The sequence below is a fragment of the Thamnophis elegans genome, chromosome 3 (genome assembly GCF_009769535.1).
Source record: "Thamnophis elegans isolate rThaEle1 chromosome 3, rThaEle1.pri, whole genome shotgun sequence".
Lineage (NCBI taxonomy): Eukaryota > Metazoa > Chordata > Lepidosauria > Squamata > Colubridae > Thamnophis > Thamnophis elegans.
Genome location: NC_045543.1, coordinates 50,312,150 through 50,332,210, shown reverse-complemented (window position 1 = coordinate 50,332,210; position 20,061 = coordinate 50,312,150). Strand labels below are relative to the sequence as shown.

At 38.3% G+C, this 20,061-nt stretch overlaps 1 protein-coding gene across 1 annotated transcript in view; it reads left to right on the top strand.

The window, feature by feature from the left end:
- The window catches only part of LOC116505296 (neuronal acetylcholine receptor subunit alpha-7-like), a 108,406-nt gene that overhangs the window by 83,902 nt on the left and 4,443 nt on the right, over nt 1-20,061 (top strand). The gene's annotated exons all lie outside the window — the stretch shown is intronic.

The window sequence follows — 20,061 nt, the reverse complement described above, 5'->3', positions numbered from 1 at the left end:
GCTTTTTAGAATTAGATTATGACGGTGAATACTGGTAGCAATTTTTGTTTTCCATTGGGAAAGGGAATAACTGCTTCCAAGACACTTCCTTTCTTCTCCAAAGAAATTTGGAGAACCAGTTACTTCTGAGTTGTCAATGGACCACACTGAGAATTATAAATACAGATAAATAAAATCAAGTTCTGATGAGAATGTGAATTCATTGGGAACCTTTTTCATTTTTACAGTTAGTTCACAAAATGCTTGGCCACTCTAGAAAAACTGCAACATAAATATACTGATCAACAACAGATCAATTATTACATGGAATGTTACATCTGTATACAATCATTGTAAGGGTAAAATGTTCGTGTGGCGGTGACTTTTCAGTTCAGGAAGACAAATGATGCACTTGGGTGAATGAATTATAGACTATCATGTTGTCAAATACCAGAAATGTAATTATTTCATAACATGTTAGTAGAGTAAGATGCTAGGTAGGGACCAAATTGTATTTTCCATCTCAGTTTTTAAAGCAGTCAATGTTAAAAATCATTTTAAAAAGCCACCCATAAATGCTGACATTCCCTCATCCAAACACTTACCCACAATCTATCTGGATCTCACTCAAGGATTAGGAATCCAAGTAATTGGGTTCCTTTCCCTCCTTATTTTTTACCCATAGAGTGTGCTTGTGCCCAGTCCAGGCAGCACAAAGATTAATAACTGGTGCTTTCTTTGTTTGAGACAAGAGAATATGACTCCATATTCTCAGTTCTATCCAGATATGGCTTCCCGAATAGTGCCATCTCTTCCAAGAGTAGCGGTAAAAGTGTACTTAGAAGTCTCACCTGTTTTACTATTCCCACAATGCAGTGTACACAGGAACACACTTCAGCTGCCTTTCTCCTCTACCACATCCCTCTTAATAGCACACCCTTATACTCCTCCAATCCCATCTTTTCTGTCTGCTAGCCATTCATAATTCCCTAATCACTTCATTCCCCCATCTCTGTATTACATTTCTTCTCATAATCATCTGTTTACTTCTTTCTTCATGAACAAGGCCATCTCCTTCTCCTTCATTACAATTCATCACCAGCCTCTGGCACATTCCTCTAAGCATCAAGGAATGACTCCGCCCACCTCCTGATCCATTCCTGTGTACAACCTCAATATTTCTATTTAAATATATATGTAAACAATAGAAATATATACATAAATGGGACGCGGTGGCTCAGTGGCTAAGACACTGAGCTTGTCGATCAGAAATGTTGGCAATTCGGTGGTTTGAATCCCTAATGCCATATAACAGAGTGAGCTCTCATTACTTGTCCCAGCTTCTGCCAACCTAGCAGTTCAAAAACATGTAAAAATGCAAGTAGAAAAATAGGGAACACTTTGGTGGAAGGGAACAACGTTCCATGCACCTTTGGCATTTAGTCATGCTGGCGACATGACCACAGAGACATCTTTGGACAGTGCTGGCTTTTCAGCTTTGAAACAGAGATGAGCACTGCCCCCTAGAGTCAGGAATGACTAGCTCATATGTGCGCGGGGAACCTTTACCTTTATATACGTAAACATTTCTATTTAAATATATTCAAAAAATATTTCCTTTATGTTTTAAAATATATTTTTAAATAAAAAGAAATACCAAGTATTTTATTCAGCACTGTTAAAATAAAATAGAGAGGAGCTGAAAAACTTTGGGGTATCATCCTATCCCAATCATTGTGAACCTCAGTTAAGAATTGAGCAGATGCAAAACTGAGAACTGTAGTTTAAAAACATTTGGGAATCACAATAGATAATTATGCAGTGCAAATCTGCAACGCTTCATCAAACTAAGTACAGTAAGACAAGACTGAAAAATGGTCTAAGTTTTAATCTCACATCCCAAAATGTGGATTAGTCATGCAGAAAAACATATTTTTTGAAGGTTGAGGGCCTAATGAACAAACCAGGTTTTTTGAGTTGATTTTGAGAGCTATTCTCTTTTCTTTAGAGTAGACAAAGTATGCCTAAAAAGTCTTGTTGATGCTTCAAATAATTTTTTGTAATGCCTGAACAATTAGAGCATATCGAATGTATTTGAAATGCACAGTACAAAGTAGCCATCTAGGTCAAACATAATTGGTACCTTTCATCTGCTTAGTGGATTTGATTTTCCCTGCTGAATTGCCATAAAAGGACAATGGTGGCTTTCACTGTGGCCTGCAAAGGAAGACCCATGACTCAAAGACAGGGCCACTGGTTATGCCACTAAAGTGAATAAACTGTCCAGGAATGAGATCGGTCCAATAAACAGAAGATTCCCCTTCTGTTCTGATCTAGGCTTCCTGAGACAGTAAAAATCCCTCTTTTTATTTCAATGGCTGTGAATTATGTTCATTCACAGCCCGTAATGAGTCACAAATAGTTTGTAAAGAATCCAACAGAAGTCTGTCACAGTCTTTCAGGATAAGGCTGATAAGCACCCACCTTTGTCTCCCTTGAAATGCTGCCAAAGACCCAATTGCCAATTAGCTTTGCAAGGCCACATGAAGCACAGTGTCAAAATGGAGTTTCAGAGTTTAAACAGACCAGAATGAACAAAGTTGCTTAATGCAAAGGCTCATGCGCCTTTGCTCCTCCTTTATTTCTTATGGGAGGGGCCAATTATCTCCAAGCCTTTCTCTCGAGTTGCCCCTTTTGCCCCTGTTCTTGCCTTCTGGCAGCTCTGCGCATGCATGCACTGGGAACAGGCTCTCTCTGTTCCTCTGCCTCACTGATGTCCAACTCTGGAAGCTCCAGAGGCAGCACATAACTCCCAGATGGCCCTGCTCCCCCTCTGCCTCTGACGCAGAGCCCTTCTCTGAGCCTTCCCCAGACTCCAGAAGTGGTCCATGTTCCTCCCCAACCTCCTGTCCGATTCTGCTGCCAGCTCTGCAGGCCACCAGTGGACCGCAACACCTTCTATCTTCCTAAACTGAAATAGAGATTTCCAGCTCAGTTCTTAGTAGTCTTTACTACTAAGGGGTGGTAAACTTCATTGAGGGCCACATCAGTGTTGTGTTTGACCTTGGGGGGCCATGGGGGCCATGGCCAACTCAACATCACTTGGTCAGGGACATCTGTGGTGGCTCGAGTGCTCTGTGACAGCCTCCTGCAATCCACTGCTAATGAAAATGGAGCTTGGCAGGGCCACACACAGCCCTCCCAAGGTCCATTTTTGCTGAGAGAGGCATAGCGGCCAGTCCTTTGCTGTTTCCAGGGTGGCCCTGTGGGTCAAATCTGGCCCCCAGAACTTGAGTTTGACACCCCTGCTGTAGAGGAAGACACCACCTTAATTAATTAATTAATTAATTAATTAATCAAGTAATGAATTACTCCAGCTATTTCCACCTAGGAAACAGCTGGAGTAATTCAGCTACAATTTGCTTTGGGGTGCTACTTGTTCGAAAGCATGCAAATGCAAGTAGATAAATAGATATCATTTTGATAGGAAGGTAACATGCCTCATGATCACAGAAGCATCTTCAGACAATACTGGTTCTCTCAGCTAGGAAATGGAGATGAGTATGGTCCCCTAGAAGTCAGAAATGACTGAGCAGGGGAATTTTCTACCTTTATCTTAGAACAGGGATCTCCAATCCTGGCAACTTTAAGTTTAATTGTAGACTTCAACTCCCAGAATTCCTTAGCCATGCTTTTGCGTTCAAATGCTTTTTTGTCTAGGGTTTGTAAAAATAATAATAATGAGAAGCTTTCTGCTTTTCACATTAGTAAGAGAGAAAGGAGATCTTTAGGCAGTTAGGAAAAGCAACTAGAAATGAGGAACGCTGGTGTTTTTCCCTTCCAAATCAGGCATTCTGAGAGGCAGGCTGATTTATTTATCTTTCTGGAACTGTAGTTTGATTTGAAGAATATTATGATCAAACAAATGATATATTGAGGGATCTTGAAAGAATAATACTAGTGATATAATAGAACTTTTGAATATGTTCTGAACTCTGCTGTTAGGCTAGAATATCAAATGTTAAAAAGAAAATTATCCTGAAGAATTTCATACCAATTTCTTTTGAGTCCAGGAAAGTATTATCCCCCATAACATAGCAAAGTTATGTACAGCTGTTGTGAATACACACAAATACGCACAACAAATGACTACTGCACATGCCTGACACCTTCATACCCAATTTATTTATCTTATGGCTATGTGGTTTGTTGGTTTGTTTTCTATCTTTGCTGAAATTAGTTTATATATGTTTTGTTTTATTTGATCATTGATCAAATAAATATCATAAAGAGAAAGACCGTCATTGCTTTTGCCTAAGGTTCGATATCAAATGTATTTGAAACTTGGCAACTAGCAATTATATGGATGTCAATCCCTGAATTCCCCATCAGAACTATTTCTAAATTTTCTGTCATGTAGCATTTTTCTCTTGTTTTTGTTTGTGAAAAGGCTCTAGAATACTTTTATTGCCTTGGACATTTGTTTGGCTAATTGTATTAAAATAATCAATACCTACAGATTCAATGTTTTAAATTTAAATGCTGTCTAATATATTGATACCTATATCTTTATTTATATATCTATATTCATCTTTCTATCTATACCTTTACCTCTAGCTTTTCTTTTACCTCTATCTCTGTCTCTATTAGATATTATGAGCTGATGAAATAATATTTTAAATAGTTACTTTAAAAAAAAACATGGAGAAAATTAAATTCAACAAAATTGAGATAATTGAAAGGAATAGTATTTTAGATCTGTAGTCAAATTATTTGAACCGGCATTATATGCATGTAAGTAATCAAGATACAGTATATAGTGCAGGATTTGTAAAAAAAAAATGGGGTGGAAACTTCTTTAAAGAAAAACAAAAGGCTCCTTTGGTTAAAGTAGCCTTTTATTATGGAGAGTCATCTGTGCCAAAACAAAGCCATAGAGACCAGCTGTATTTATTAGCCCTACCATTCCTGCTGACTGCTAGTGGAGCGCAGTCCTTGAAGAAATCCTTGGGCTCAGATGATATAAAGGCATCCTGCCAGATTGCTTTGTAAATGCTAAAATTTCTTAATATTGCTCTGTTGTCCTTATCCTTAGGAGAAGGAAGTTCCAAAGCAGTTTTCCAAAACCATATTCCTTATGAAAATCAAGGAAACAGTGTGGTTGCTAGAATCTTGTGATTGTTTTGCATTGTGATGTAGTTTATAGTTATGCAGTTCAGCAGAGACTATATCATTGGGTCAGCTTAGTAGTAAAGCATATGCTTTGCCTGTGGAAAAGTCAAAGATTAAACCCTAGAGCTGGAGATACATTTTCCTAAAATTATGTAAATCACCGTTAGATGGACCAAGCAGTTGAGTGAAGTACAAGTAGTCCTTGACTTCTGACCACAGTTGAGATTGGAATATGCATTGCTAAACAAAGCGGAGATGATCCTGATTTTACAGTGTTTTTTTCCTATGGATATTAAACAAATCATTGCGGTCATTAAGCAAACCTGGCTTCTCCCATTGACTGCTTGTTGAGAGCCAGCTGGGAAGGTTTCAAATGGTAATTGCATCACAATAAGATGCTGAAACAATCATAAAACTGTCCCTCTTGCCCATTTTGATCCCATGTTCACAGAGATGCTGTGACAGTTGTAAGTGTGAGGACTGGGTTTTAAGTCAGTTTTATCAGTGCCTTTGTAACATCAAACGGTTGTTAAGGAAATGGCTGAATGTGAAGTACTACCTGTAGATGACCAGTTAAATGGACTAACCAGGGATTTTGCTCAAAAGGTTTTTCCAGAGAAATATATAAACCCAGATTATAGACTGAAATAATCCTTCCTGCCCCCTTGATTGTATGAAGCTGTGTCTGACTTAAATGATATCCCACGTTCTCCAATGTTCCAAACAGTAATGGGCATTCTTGCAACGACTGTGTTTCCCCATTGGTGCTTATTAGGCTTCTATAAACACTCTGCGAAAATGTGCACATATCAGCTGAACATTGGGTGTCTGACAGTTCTCTGTGATCAACTATCGGCCATCCCCTGCTTGACTGCTCATTCTCTATCATCACTGTAAACCCGTAGTAGTAAACCATGTCATTGCACATAAAGCATTTTGAGATTCTTGTTCAGATCAATCCTTTTTATGTTTTAAACTGCAAAAAATGAGAGTTGAAAAACAGAAGGGCTGGTTGTCTGGACAGAACTTAGGACAGCTTCATATAAACTTTGTCCTCCCCTTTACCAGTGAAACTAGAAATACTTCACACGCAAGGAAGGCTAGGAGAAATTGGATGGAAATTAATACATGAGTTGTGTGGGCAATATGATCAGGCAATCTATGAACACAATGATGTTTTTCAACTCTGCCTGAAATGTCAAAGCATCACAAATAGTTTCAGCTCAGTCCAACTTCTTTTTCCCCACATTTAATATGAGAGGTGATGGTAGAAATTCCATATTTGTAAGAAAATACCCATCATGTACGTAACAGGAGTGTGTGTTTCTTATCTTCGTAAAAATACATGCAATGAGTGTTGTGGCACATTTATTCTTATATAGTAGATCTATTAGTATCATAGAATGTTCGTTTTACATATTTTCTCCCATGCCTTTCATGGTGGTCATAGGGGATTGAGGATGAACTTCCCACAGCTTCAAAGTAGCCATTCGAGATCATTTCTCACTCTGTGGCCTCCTTCATTCCCACAGGGACCTTTTGTACTCATGAGCTGTGCTGAGTTCTAGAGCTAGACATATTTTCAGCAAGATAAAAGATGTGCCATGAATGGTCCTGGCTAGAGGCAGAGCAAGGCTGATCTGTTTCTTGCTATATTTATGGTCTTCTGTTCTCATACTTGTTTTGTGGCCACTGAAACTTCTGTCTCTTCCATTTTCTTTGCCTCTTTGATTCTTTTTTTCCAAGAAAGGTGTTAAGCTGGGAAGATAAGACTTTTTTTCCAGTGTCTTGATTTACTGTGTCATCCTAACTGAGTCTTCAGGCTAAATAACAAGTTTGCCCCTTTTAGTCTATCTGGAGACTGTTTTATATTTGTATTCTTGCCTGATATCTGTACTTTACCTCCTTGGTGGGAGCAGAAAGAAGTGCTGCTGCTTTGGATGTATATTTTAGAAAACATGCATATTTATTCCATTTGCCTTTCCTATAAAAAGACCGTAGAATGAAATCATACAGCCACAAGCAGCTATATTTTTTCTCTTGATTCTTAAGCCATAGAAATCAGATGGATTTTTCTTTCTCCCTCTCCCTCCCGCCCTCTCTCTCCTTCTCTCCCCGCTTTCTTTTCTCCACTCTTTACCAGCCAAGTAGAAATTGCACTATTGATGAAGTTACAAGGGCATGGCAACCTCCATAGAACCTTCTGAGATATTTGCATGACTCTGTAAGCTTCATTAGCACACACAGTGCTTTGTATGATGCTACCTTTGCTGATTGAAAATTTGATAAACAAGAATAAGAAAGAAGAAGGAAGAGAAAACAGGGGGCATGTATTATTTCAATTGGATGAAACCAGTGCTTTTTTACTTGAGGTCCAGTACTTTCCTCTATTCACCTGTAAAATACAAGATGACTGCACAGAGAAGCCAATTCAAAAATGAATTCTTTCCTCTAATGTGCAATTTTTGTTCCTTATTTTTTGATGATATTGTAGCAATATTTTGCTTGTCTCCACTAGCAGTCATCCAGGCTAGAAAAGGACAAGAGAAGCAATAAAATAGTCAGCATTTACTTAGTGTTTTCAGAAGACTATCCTGCAGTGGCTAGACAAGGGATGGATGGATGGATGGATGGATAGAATGATGATGATGATGGGTTTACCACAGCAAGTTTTCCTATTCTTACTTATCTAGGACTTTCACATTTTTCCTGAAAACATCACTTCCTGATAATATTTAATCAAAGAAAAGGATGTGTTCATATGTTCTTTTAAAATTGAACCTAAGAACCTTCTTTGAAGCAAGAATATTGTGTTCAGGGAGCTTAGGAACATGGGATTCATCTATGACTGACCTACAATTCTAGCAACCTCAGCTTTAGCTAGGCTGCGTGGGAAAGTGTAGTTCAGCGATGTCAGGAGAATCGCAAATGTTCTGTTCTTGAATTAGCTGCCTATTCAGTGTTCTTGCACAAGTGACTGGGTTCATATACTTAAAAAAACTCACTATGTATTAAGTTTTTTTTCCAAAAAAAAACATCTCTGCAAAGCGACACATTTTAGGATAGGATAATGAAATGTTGATATGTCTTGAAATATATAGAAGGATTCATAAAATTAGGTTTTTAAGGTATAGGATAAAAAAGGGAAATTATTTATGAATGGAAACATAATTTCTTCTGTAGCTAAATGTTTATGGAGATTCTCAGTCACCCAGGTCATGGTTGTCCCAAAGGTGCTTTTTCAACAGGCAACTGGACTTTCTGGTTTTTCTTTGAAGATTTTCCGCTTCTCATCCAAGAAGTTTCTTCAGCTTCTTGGAAAAAAAGCAACTTTGGGATAAGTTCCTTCCCATGTTCATTCAAATTCTATCTTACCAAAAAATTCTATCCTGCAACTATCAAGGGTCTGCAAATACCCTTTTTTCCTGTTCAATTGTATGTGGTTTTCACAGTTTGCCTGTCAGGTCCCTGCAGTTTTCTTGGCAAATTTTTTCAGAAGGGATTTATGATTTCCACTTTCCTAGGGCTGAGCAGAAAGGATTAACTTGGGGTCATCTCAATTAGCTTCGTGTCCAAGGAAGGACTAGAATTTGCTTTCTGCGGGCTTGTGGCCATTTCTCTTCCCCACATTCTGTGTAAACTCTGATCATCCAGACTTCTTCACATCCATTTTAAAATCACTCTCCCTGCCACCCATATTACTTTATTACAGCAGCAAAACAAATTCCTCTAGAAAGTACACGTTGCTCAATGGATAAATGGTCTGAAAAGCTCAAAATGTGCCCTGAAGGTTCTATTTCTTTCAACTGTATCCCTGAAGAGAGTTCAGACTGCCTTGAGCTGCACATATGCTTCTTGCTTACAATTACAATTACTACTACTACTAGTAGTAGTACTAGTGCTACTACTACTACTATGATGATGACGACAACATGGTTGCTTCTATAATGCATATGAGGTAGCCACTCAATATTTGTGCTGAAGATGTAAATAATCGCTTCTGACCAGCCATTTACCCCTCCCAGTGATGGGATTTCATTCATTCATTCATTCATTCATTCATTCATTCATTCATTCATACATTCATTCATTCATTCATTCATTCATTCATTCATTCATTCATTCATTCATTACATTTCTGAACCATCACATTCATCATATTTCTGAACCATTTCTGAACCATCATCCTGAAAGTGGTACTTTACATGAGCTTTCAATTCTAAATTCTAAATGACATATACATATCCACTAGCTAATTTGTTTGACAATATCTTCCAAACTACTTTCCCTACACTACATAACTTGTGAATTGTCTTGCAAGACAAAGAATATTTTAAAGGTTTCTGTCTTCTTGTAGCCTGTCGATTGTCTTAATGAAAACATTGCCCTAAAATGACCCGCATAGGTTACTTGGCCAAAAGAAAGAATTTCCTCTTCACTCTTCTATCACATCTCTTTCTATTAGTTGTTTTAATCCCTAGAGTATTTGCATTCAGACGCTTTGTCTATTTTCTTTCTGATTGCCAAGCAAGATTTGAAAACTAAAGGTCTTCTCATCCTCTTTCTCGATTATCTCTTTTGGTGAAGGTTACATGTTTAAACTGAAAAGTACTGTTCTTGTGAAACTTGGATTCACCATCCTCTTAGCAGGGATACTTCTGTGCCTTAAGGAACATTGTCTTTACTAACTAAATTTGCTAAAATTTAATAAATGTGCCACCAAATTTTTCTAAAAAGAAGATAAGCCTCCTTCTGCATGAGAAATGTGGATACCTTCGGTTCCTTTTCTTAAGGACGGAAGATTGCGAATTCACACTGAGTTTTATATATATATAAATGTGTATCTTAATCTGTCAGAAGCCCACTCCTCAAAAAAAATGGAAAGATAGAGCGCAGTAGAACCAGGAGATAGAATTAATGTTACTTGAATTACTAATTAAAATATATAATCTATTTAAAAAGGTCTCTGTTTGTAAAATTAATTGATACCTATCTGCATATTAGTTTTAACAGATTAACACAGTTGGAAGGGACCTTGTAGGTCTTCTAGCCTAACCCCCTGCACAAGCAGGATGATCCTACACCATTTCTGACAAATGGCAGTCCAGTCTCTTCTTGAAAGCATCCAGTGATGAAGCTCCCACAACTTCTGAAGGCAAGCTGTTCCGTTGGGTGATTGTTCTCACTGTCAGAAAATTCCTCCTTATTTCTCTCCTTTCTCAGTTTCTATCCATCTCTCCTCTCTGTGGCAGCTCCACAAATAGAATAGCTATTCTCACGCAAACAGAAAGACTGTATACGTGCATGTACCTAAATATACTTCTAGCAAAGAAGAATCAAGAGAAAAACAAGGTGGGGATAGGGTAAAAGAAAGAGGTAGTTGCTTTAAAATGCTTATAACTGTCTCATCCGTCTCATCTTCCTCTGCATGACCACCTGTCTTCCTTTCCCCTTTTCCTTTTTAGCTTATCCCATGTTAAGTCCTACGTTAGTTTAGCTCTTCCATCCATCTGAGGAAGCAAACTGTACTTCAATAAAATGTGTTAGCCTGAAAATGCCTCACCAGACTGAATTTTGGCTGTTCTGTTTGATTCTTCTGCAAAGGCTAGTAAATTTCCCCTGAGGGCCAAAAATTATAATCTGTCACTTTGTACAAAAGCCTGTGACAGAAGACTCCCGGAGGAGCTACTATGACATATGTTGAGGCTAATTAATAATCTTGTTTGCTTTCCTTTTAAATTTCATTGCATTTGTTATTCCTTCATCTCTACTACAATGCATATGCCTGTCCAAAGAGTGAGTAACCTATGCCCATGTGCATATTTCTCTGTGTGGAAGAGAAAAGGCAAGGATAGATTTATGAAGGCTATAATCACCCTTGCAGTTCTTTCATTTTAAACTATGAAAAGAGATAGTGAGACAGGCACTGTTTTATGGGCAGACAGATTGAGAACCTAACTTGTAAATCATGAGCTGGCCACCAAGTCCCTAGTTCACTTTGCAGTGGGGAGGATGTTACGATGTGAGCAGGTTACTGCTTTCATCAAAATACATAGGCTGATCGAAGCCCAATGCTTTGGCTGGCATATTTCTCTGATACGTGTTTCTACACTTTCTGGTTGTGGCTGCAGGGTCTAAAACAGAGCAAGGAGATACACTATTGAAAAATACTTCCAGCTTAAACCGAAATACTTAGGTAGAAAGAGGAGGTGAGAAAGATGATGATCCTAACGGATGAAGGCAGGAAGCTGCAACATGTAGAAACAGGCTACTAAAAACTGGCAAGGCATGACATGAAATTAAAAACGAAGCGACAGACATTCTAAGCATAGCAGTGAGTTGGGAAAACTGGTTTTAATTCAGAAGGTCACAATGTCTATGTTACAGTTCATGGTTGCCTTTTCAAAACTGCTCTCCCCTTCATATGTTGCTTCCAAGATGCAAACATTTCTTTCCTCCACTTTGTGATTGGTTTATGTCAGTAGAACTATCAAATTGGGTTTGTTCTTTACAAGAGCTATTAAATGTTGATTCTAGCTGTTGCGTGTACAACAGTAAAGCCAGGCTACAAGCGAAATCATGTGTATAGATGGGGATAATTATGGCTGGACGATTGAATGTTGTAATCTAGTCATGAAAGTAGCAGAAGTTTCCCGAATAGAGTAACATAGAATGGTTACAGCAGTCATAATAATTACTCTGTAGTGCAGGTATATGATATTAAGCTGTAAATATAAGGCTTGTACTGGAGCCTGTCTTGAAATAATATTGTAGTTTGAAATCTGGGATAGAAAGTTTAGGAACTCTTTTGTACTGAAGATCAGTGCATTGTTCAATAGCAGAGGAACACATTGACTTAAGGAGAGCCTGATCCACCACTGATCAGTGTCTTGTATTCCATCTTGAACTCTTCCTGCAACATAACCATTGTCTATGTTGATTGGACAGACTTCAAAGCAACATTTAATTTTATATCCCAAGCTAAAATATGGGAGATATTGGAGGCCTGTTAAGTTGACCAATGTCTACTTCGTTTAGTATGTATGCTCCTCTCATCAATCCTATTGAAACTAGAAAGGCACCAAATAAGGCTACATATTCGCCCCACTCTTATTTGGTTGGGCCCTCTCCACAACATGGACTTTCACTCCCAGACATTTGCTGGAAGACACAGATAATGCAGCAATGTTTTCAAGAAGGCATTCATGAGAGCAGCGAGGACACTAGGGCAGTCCTGCAAGAACAGTAAACAGTAACAGAATTGGAAAGGACTTGGAGGTCATCTAGTCCAACTGCCTGCTCATGCAGGAGACCTGTACTAGGGATTTGAACCGCCGGACTGCTGACCTTTCTGATTGACAAGCTCAGTGTCTTAGCCATGAGCCACCTAGTGAGAGTTAGGATTAGGGTTAATGATCAGAAAACCAAAATCATGGCATTTGCCAAAAGGCCCAAGAGCCAGAGCCTGAAACAGAGATGGATGGCCACAAATCTGAACAGGTGGTCTTCTTCTTTACTTCCTCTTTTACCACTTCAAGTATCGAGGGAACAGGTCTCCTGTACCAAATACCGTTGAGTTTTTCCTTCATTTACTTTCAATAGGAAAGCTCATGGGGACTTCATTGCTGAAAATAAACAGAGGAGTTCATCTGCCATTCTTAAACATCTTAGGACAATAGATAGCTCCTCCTCCTCCCTCCTGACAAACCTAAGAACTCCAAGTATTTCAACAAAGAAAGGCCTTTACTCTGGCATGATGTCATGACCTCGGCTTAACTATATTTGACAGTTGGAACAGGGAAATCCCTACTTGGAGAGACCAAGTCCCTGTGATTCTGCACAGAAAGAAACAACACAGGGTGTGTTTCTCTGGCCCCTCTACTACAGAGACATTTGCACTGGTTTTACCTTACTATTACTACAGAAATATCCAGGGTGTACAGGAAAAAATTATACCACCCTGTTGTTTTCAGGTGCCCATTCTGCTACATTATACAATCTTCCCAGGGTTAACTAGTAAATTAGGTCTAATAAGTGCCTAGTTTGCCATATTAAGCTGCTTCGTAACTTGATAGATATAGGTTCCACATACTACCTTTTACTTCCCTATACCCATCTAAATACCTTACCTTTTGTTTTAGATTGCTACTATTATATATCTTTTTAGTTTTTTAACTTATATATCGTATCTCTCTTTTTATAATTCTTTTTTTTTTACTTTTTCTGGCTATATATATATCTATAATATATAATTCCACACATAAACTTTATGCCTTTTTTAATGATAGTATCCCATCCCTTTATGCTTATCTATGGCCATAATAAAACTTTGATTTGATTTGAAGTCCAAATTAGTTTATTTCAGCCACTGAGGTCTATGACATGGACACATATAAATTACATTATGCATTTACATTTACAATGTACATTTAATCAATATAGCGAATGATTTGATTGCATTATGGCAGATATGTGTCAATGAGGTCAGGACAGTGAGGCACTGAGGTGAATATAATGGATTTCTTGAGTTAAACAAAGAACTTCCAGAATGCCTCTGGTTGAGATGTTTCCTTTGGTGAGTGTTATATCAAATGTCCTTGCTTTCCAGTGTCTCTCCTTATCTGAATCAGCATTCCTTTGTGTTTTACAGCTGAGCTAGCCATTTATTTTTCTTTGAGAAAATGCAGATTGGGAGTGGCTGAAGATGGTGATTTATGTACCTGAAGATGGAATGCTAGTTTGCCTTCAATCACACAAGGAGAAAAAGTCATTCATTAAAGGAGCTGAGTTTCCATATCAGAATGCATATTGGACACCAGGCCTGTGTAGCAATTTGCACCACTTGCTTCTTGGATACATCTGTATCACAGACTTACAAGTGAAGGCCTCCACTGTACTCCAAATTAAACTCAAGAGGATATTTTAAGTCAGAAGTTAGATTTAGGATGTGTTTATTTTTAATTAGAAATTATTTGGGAAAAAGTCTGGGATTCTTATCTAGAATAATGTCAGAGCTTTGCAGCATAAAACATAGTTAGTAGAAGAATGAATGAATCAAGCAAGCGACCTATCCATAATTGCCAGTCTTTAAAGCAGCAAAACTACAGGACCTATTGGAATATGATATACAATTCTGGTTGCATCTTTCCCAAGATTAGTTGAAGGGAGCATCAAATTCTCTGAGAAAAAGAGAATAAAAAGGTTGAGGGTGATAATTTAGTAAAAAAAGGGACTGGATTTGGGGAAAGTGGTCAATAAAAGTCAAAGATGTTGGCCAATAACTTTGCCCAGCAGAAAGAATGTTTGAAAGGAGAAACGCTAAAGCTGTAATTTTTCGGAGAAAGACTTCTCGATTCTGGGGCTTGAGTGAAATAAAAATAAGCGTTATTTAGGAATAGAACATAGTGATAGGAAAGCCTCACTGATTTAAGGGTGTTTACAGCTAAGAGCCCATGATCTGTTCTCCATTACAGAGGGAGAGCAAGTCAGTTGAGAATGTGAACTGCATAGAGATAAGAGAGAGAGTTGAGCAATAGCACTTAGAATTATATACTGCTTCACAGTGCTTTCCAGCCCTGTCTAAGCAGTTTCTAATCAGCCTATTGCCCCCCCCCCCAACAATCTGGGTCCTCATTTTACTCAACTCGGAAGGATGGAAGGCTAAGTCAACCTTGAGCCTGGTGAGATTCGAACTGCCAAATAGCAGTCGTCGGCAGTCAGCAGAAGTAGCCTGCAGTACTGCATTCTAACCACTACGGCTCTTAAAGGAAAAAAAGGATAGAAGTGATAAAATCATCCCCCATCTCCTAACAAATAGTGTATATCACACAACAATATGCAAAGTAAGTGTCTTAGAAGAGGACAGGAATTAAAAGTACAGAGTCTCTCAGCCAAACTGACTCAATATCTATTTTTCCTAGTGATCAGAAAGCCCATATAAGCAAGGTTGAATTCTGACAAAAGACACATGATATGAAGATTGCCTAATGTCAGAAGCCCGCATCTTCTAATTAAAGTTGATTGTACTTAAGTTAATCACCCAGCAAAAAAAAAAAACTTTCACAAAGAACATGAAAAGCTTTAGTGTTAGAACAAGTGAAGTTAAGTAATAGTATAGCATGCTTTAGACAAAGTTATGGAAAAAGTAAGGTAAAGGAACCCCTGCAGATTTTATTCCATTAGTCATTGCCAACTATTGGGGCCACTGCTCACCTCCTTTTCAAGGCCATTGAGCCAATGCTGCCTGAAGACATTCCGTGGTCATGTGGCCAGCATGATGTTACAGTTCACTGTTACCTTCCCTCCAAAGTGGTACCTATTTATCTACTCATGTTTACATGTTCTCAAACTGCTAGATTGGTAGGAGCTAGGGCACAATGGGAACTCACCCTGTCATGTGGTGCTCAGGTCTTGAACCTGGGCTGCTGGCTTTCCAACCGACAAGCCCAGAGTGCTAATCAGTAAGCCACTGCAGCACCCCTTATGGAAAATGAAGGACAAGAATATTAGGCTCCTTTACCAGGGTGCTGTACTGTTAACCACTGAATGCTAATAGAAAACAATTGTTCATAATCCATTTCGCTTCATCTGCTAATTTATTGCTTGGGGGCAAAGTGGGGGGGGGCATTGGGCTAAACGGTTGAGCGTAAGCATCCAAAAGTGATTGATGATAAAACAAGTGTTGTGACTTAACAATTCAAATTCCACCTCTTTTTATATCTGCATCATCATGTTACAAACATGTTAGGGACAGAGGTGGACATATGTTTAATCATTCTCGCCAAATTGTTGGCGTCTATGGATGTCTGTATGGATTGACGCTTAATACTCTTTTATACTACGCTGTAGTATGCACAAGTGTATGAAAGACAAGATTACCCAAAACTAGGTCAATTGATTAAACCTTTATTAGGATTACTGACCAATCCAAAATAAATTGTTTCTGAGAATTTGGAATTGTAGCCTTAAAATAAAATAATATTTCCGGAAGTCTGAACTGTTGAAATGGTCTACTTAACTATTAATATAAAGAGACAATGTTGATAGCAGACCTTATCCAACCCTAATGTATTATATGTATGGAATAAAACTGGTGGAGGAACAAAAGTAGTTATAGGTTAGGCGAAAAATACCCACCTCAAACTTGATTTACAGCAGGGATGTGCAACCTTGGCAACTTTAAGACCTGTGGATTTCAACTTCCATAATTCCCCAGCCAGCCATTTCCACAAGTCTTAAAAGTTGCCAAGGTTGGACACCTCTGATTTAGAGTTTGTTTCTGGAGGAAATATCCAGTGCAGTCTTAAAATTTATGAAGCTAGTGTACAGGGAAAACTTGGGTGACTGTGCATATTTCTCTTGTCAAATGCCATTAAGACCTGATAAACTAAGTTGTTTTTGTTTTCTGTCAGGATTTTAAGAGTTTTAGCCAGTGCCATAAGTTCCCCAGCAGATGCTTAGCGTATAGTTTCCAAATGATACTTAGACTGATTTTCCAATGGCTACATGAACAATCCCCTTTCTAATCCATTGGATTGTTGGAAAGTGATTATGTAAAGAGGCATGAAACTCTGTCTGTGAACAGTCTAACTTTTAAGTAACAAAATAAGTTTGGACTACATTTTGTGCAGTTGAAGAAGCCAGTGAAAATAAAATAAAATTTGAAAATACCTTGGAACGGGCAATGGACTGCAGAGGGGAAAAAGCCCAATGTATCTTCATGAGAGAAGATATTGCTAATCACTCCATCCTCATCTGACTCTCATGTGGCCCAGAGTAGACCATTAGACCTTCCTGTTGCTTCTTTGTGTACACATACACAAATGCAGTATGATAGGTTAGCACGCAGACACGCAGACACACACACACACACACAATATGCACACTCCCTGATTAATCAGGGAGACATATACACACTCAGACATAGGCAACACACATAGGCACATCTTGATTAGTTCCTGGGAGAAAAGTGTATTCACACATCAGTGACACAAAATTTCATTGCACAGAATAAAATGTAGATGTCTGGAATTTCTTCCAACACCTTTATCAGCACAGGCTATAGGAAACATCTGCCACTATTTGCCAGAGGGTAACTATTTCATAGAATAAAGCCATGTCAAGTATTCCTGGATTTCTGACTTTAAAAAAACCTCTTAGGGTGTTTTTTTGTTTTTTGTTTTCTTTTTGTTGCCTTTTTCTGGGTCAAAACATTTGCCACAAGAGCTCTGTATGATTCACCTGTAAGCTTTATAAGCTGAGGATCTTTGTTTTGCTGCAATCTACTATATAAGTCTGGAGTATCATCATCATTGGCTGCCCACACATTGAATAATAATAGGCAAAGTTTCTGGATCAATAACAGGCAGAATGTTGTGTCCAGTAGAGATTAATCTCTTTCAGGTTGGCAGAGAAATAGTGTTGGCAGCAACTGAATTTATTTGATAGCTTTCCTGGGCTTTCTCTCGGGAGGCTCACAACAACAATGTTGAGACTTCAGCAAAATGAATCAATTAATGAACTCAGCAATATACCAAGAAACAGAATCTTGTATTGATTAATTGCTATCAAATACAACGTTATGGATGACGAACAATGAGAAGTAGCTGGAAAAATGTCGTAGCTCAATTGATAGCCCTGTCATTTGCTTACAACTGTTTAAGGCATCAAAGAAATAAAAGAGAAGTTTGCTGGTAACCGAGGTATAGAAATGTACACGGAATTCAGCTAAAATAGAAAACAACTGTAGAACACCCAGTCCATTTTTAAAGACATTCCAGTTCATTCATATATTGCTATTCTCGTTTGAGAAAACTGGAGACATAAGAGTCCCTAAGTAAATTTGGTTAGTCATAAAACAGGGTCCCCAGCAGGGTCATGCTGGGTTGTTACTTGGATGGGAGATTATCAAGAAACTCCAAAACTATATATTAGGCTGGGAAATTGATCTTTATTGATCTTTATTTATTGATTAGCCCTTGGACCATATCAAAGTGCAGAGTTCCAGAAACAAATAATTACTAAAATTTGATAAAAGCCATTTAAAATGGAATTGGATAAAACACAATTTAAACTGAAGGAAAGAGCAAAGCCATTGCAGAACGGGGTTAAATTCAGTAAGCAAGAGGCTCCTCTCAAAAAAGCTGTTAATTTTCAGGCTCCAGCCAGTTGCAGCACCAAGCTAACCAGGCTTAGACCAGGGCAGTGGTTGGATGGGATATCCTCAGGGAGATCCCAGCACCATAGATTATATTGGAAAGGTGGAAGCTTCCTGGACTAAGGCAGTAGAAAACAACGTTCATTTGCCTGTCAAAAAAATTACATGGACACGTCTAGGGAGCTCAGAGGAGGCTGCATTTTGGCTGCTCAGTGCCTTCCAGATAATTGGGGCCTCAGCTTCTGGCCAATGGCAAGAGACGGTTGAAACTCTTGTCTGAAATACCTTGAGCAGGAAAAAGAAATGACCCCAGGAACTGTCCTTTCAACCCTGATATAAATATAAGTATAATCTTTATTGTCATTATACTTAAATACAATGAAATTGATTTTAACCTCACTGGTGCAAAATTTATAACAGAAATGAAAAAAGAAAGAAAAAAAAGTAGCATGTGCATGGAGTGTTGCAAGAGAACACATTCTTTGCCTTATGTATAAAAGTTTTCTTCTCACGTTGTTATCTAGTCAGAGCTGTTGCTAGCTCTGCATGATAGATGTTTCAGACTGATGAAGCAGCAGGTGAGAAAAGAGTGAAGCCTCTTTCCTTTCTCTTTTTCCCCTCCCCTCCCCAGATCCATTTCCTGCTTGATTTGACAGCCTACTCACTCCCTTTCTTTGATAGCAAAGACCTTCACACTAAGAATATTCTCCCTTTTGTATGTTTACTTTCTCAGTATTGTATGAGTTCTTGGAATCTGAAGTAGGAAACAAGTTGGTCAATGTATTGAGAAGGAAGTTTTCTAGGACAATCCAGAAGGTGAGAAAAAGACAGGAGCACCTGCGTGCACACACCCTCTCCAACTAAAGTGATTTGACAAAGTCATTGATGTGTGCTTATCTTTCCAATAGACAGTAGTCTTCTTTCTATTATGATTGGGTGATTGATTGTATATCAAGTTATTGTTGACTCCTAACAACCATATAAACAGATCTTTCTCTCCTCTTACATCATAATTGCATCTTAATATAAATTTACTTACAGAGTGTTCATTGCATTTCTTTACTGTTTCCATCCCCCTCTTTTTCATTACATTTCTAAAATTAATCCCTGGACTTTGCTAAGTCCTTCTCTTTGTTTTATTTTTTGTTTTCTTCTTCCGATCTTTTCTAAGTTTAAAAAAAAGGAGGGGGGGGAGAAGGAAAAAGTAACCCTTGTTTTGAAGCTTCTTGGTCATGTTTCTTTATACTTTGCCCTATTACTCGTCTGCTGAACTGTCCTTCCAACATAGCTCCCTTTCTCCATTGTCCAGTCTTTTCACCATTCAGCATGCTCTTCAAGTCTTCCCTCTCAATTCTTATGGGTGGGGTCTTCCATCACACATTCCACCTTCTTCTGATGATCCCTTCTTCTTTCCTTCAGCATTTGCAGTTGACCTGTTCCATGATACACATGCATCCTCTGAAGCAAGCATGAGAAAGACCTGCCTTGATTTTGTTTAGTATAAGATGGGACAGAGAAAGACACTTGGATAGGCTTTCAAATTGGATGCCAGCCCTTCAAGACAGACACCACTGAAATTTCTGGAGTGCCCCTTTATTAGTGTAGGATACAGTACATCTTACAATAAACAAAATCAAGGCGGCGTTATTTTGAGTGTTTCTCATATTTCTTAATATATAATGGGTAATCTTTCTGCATGCCCTTCACTCCAAATAAATTTCTAAATTCTTTTACTTGGGATCAAGTGATTCCAG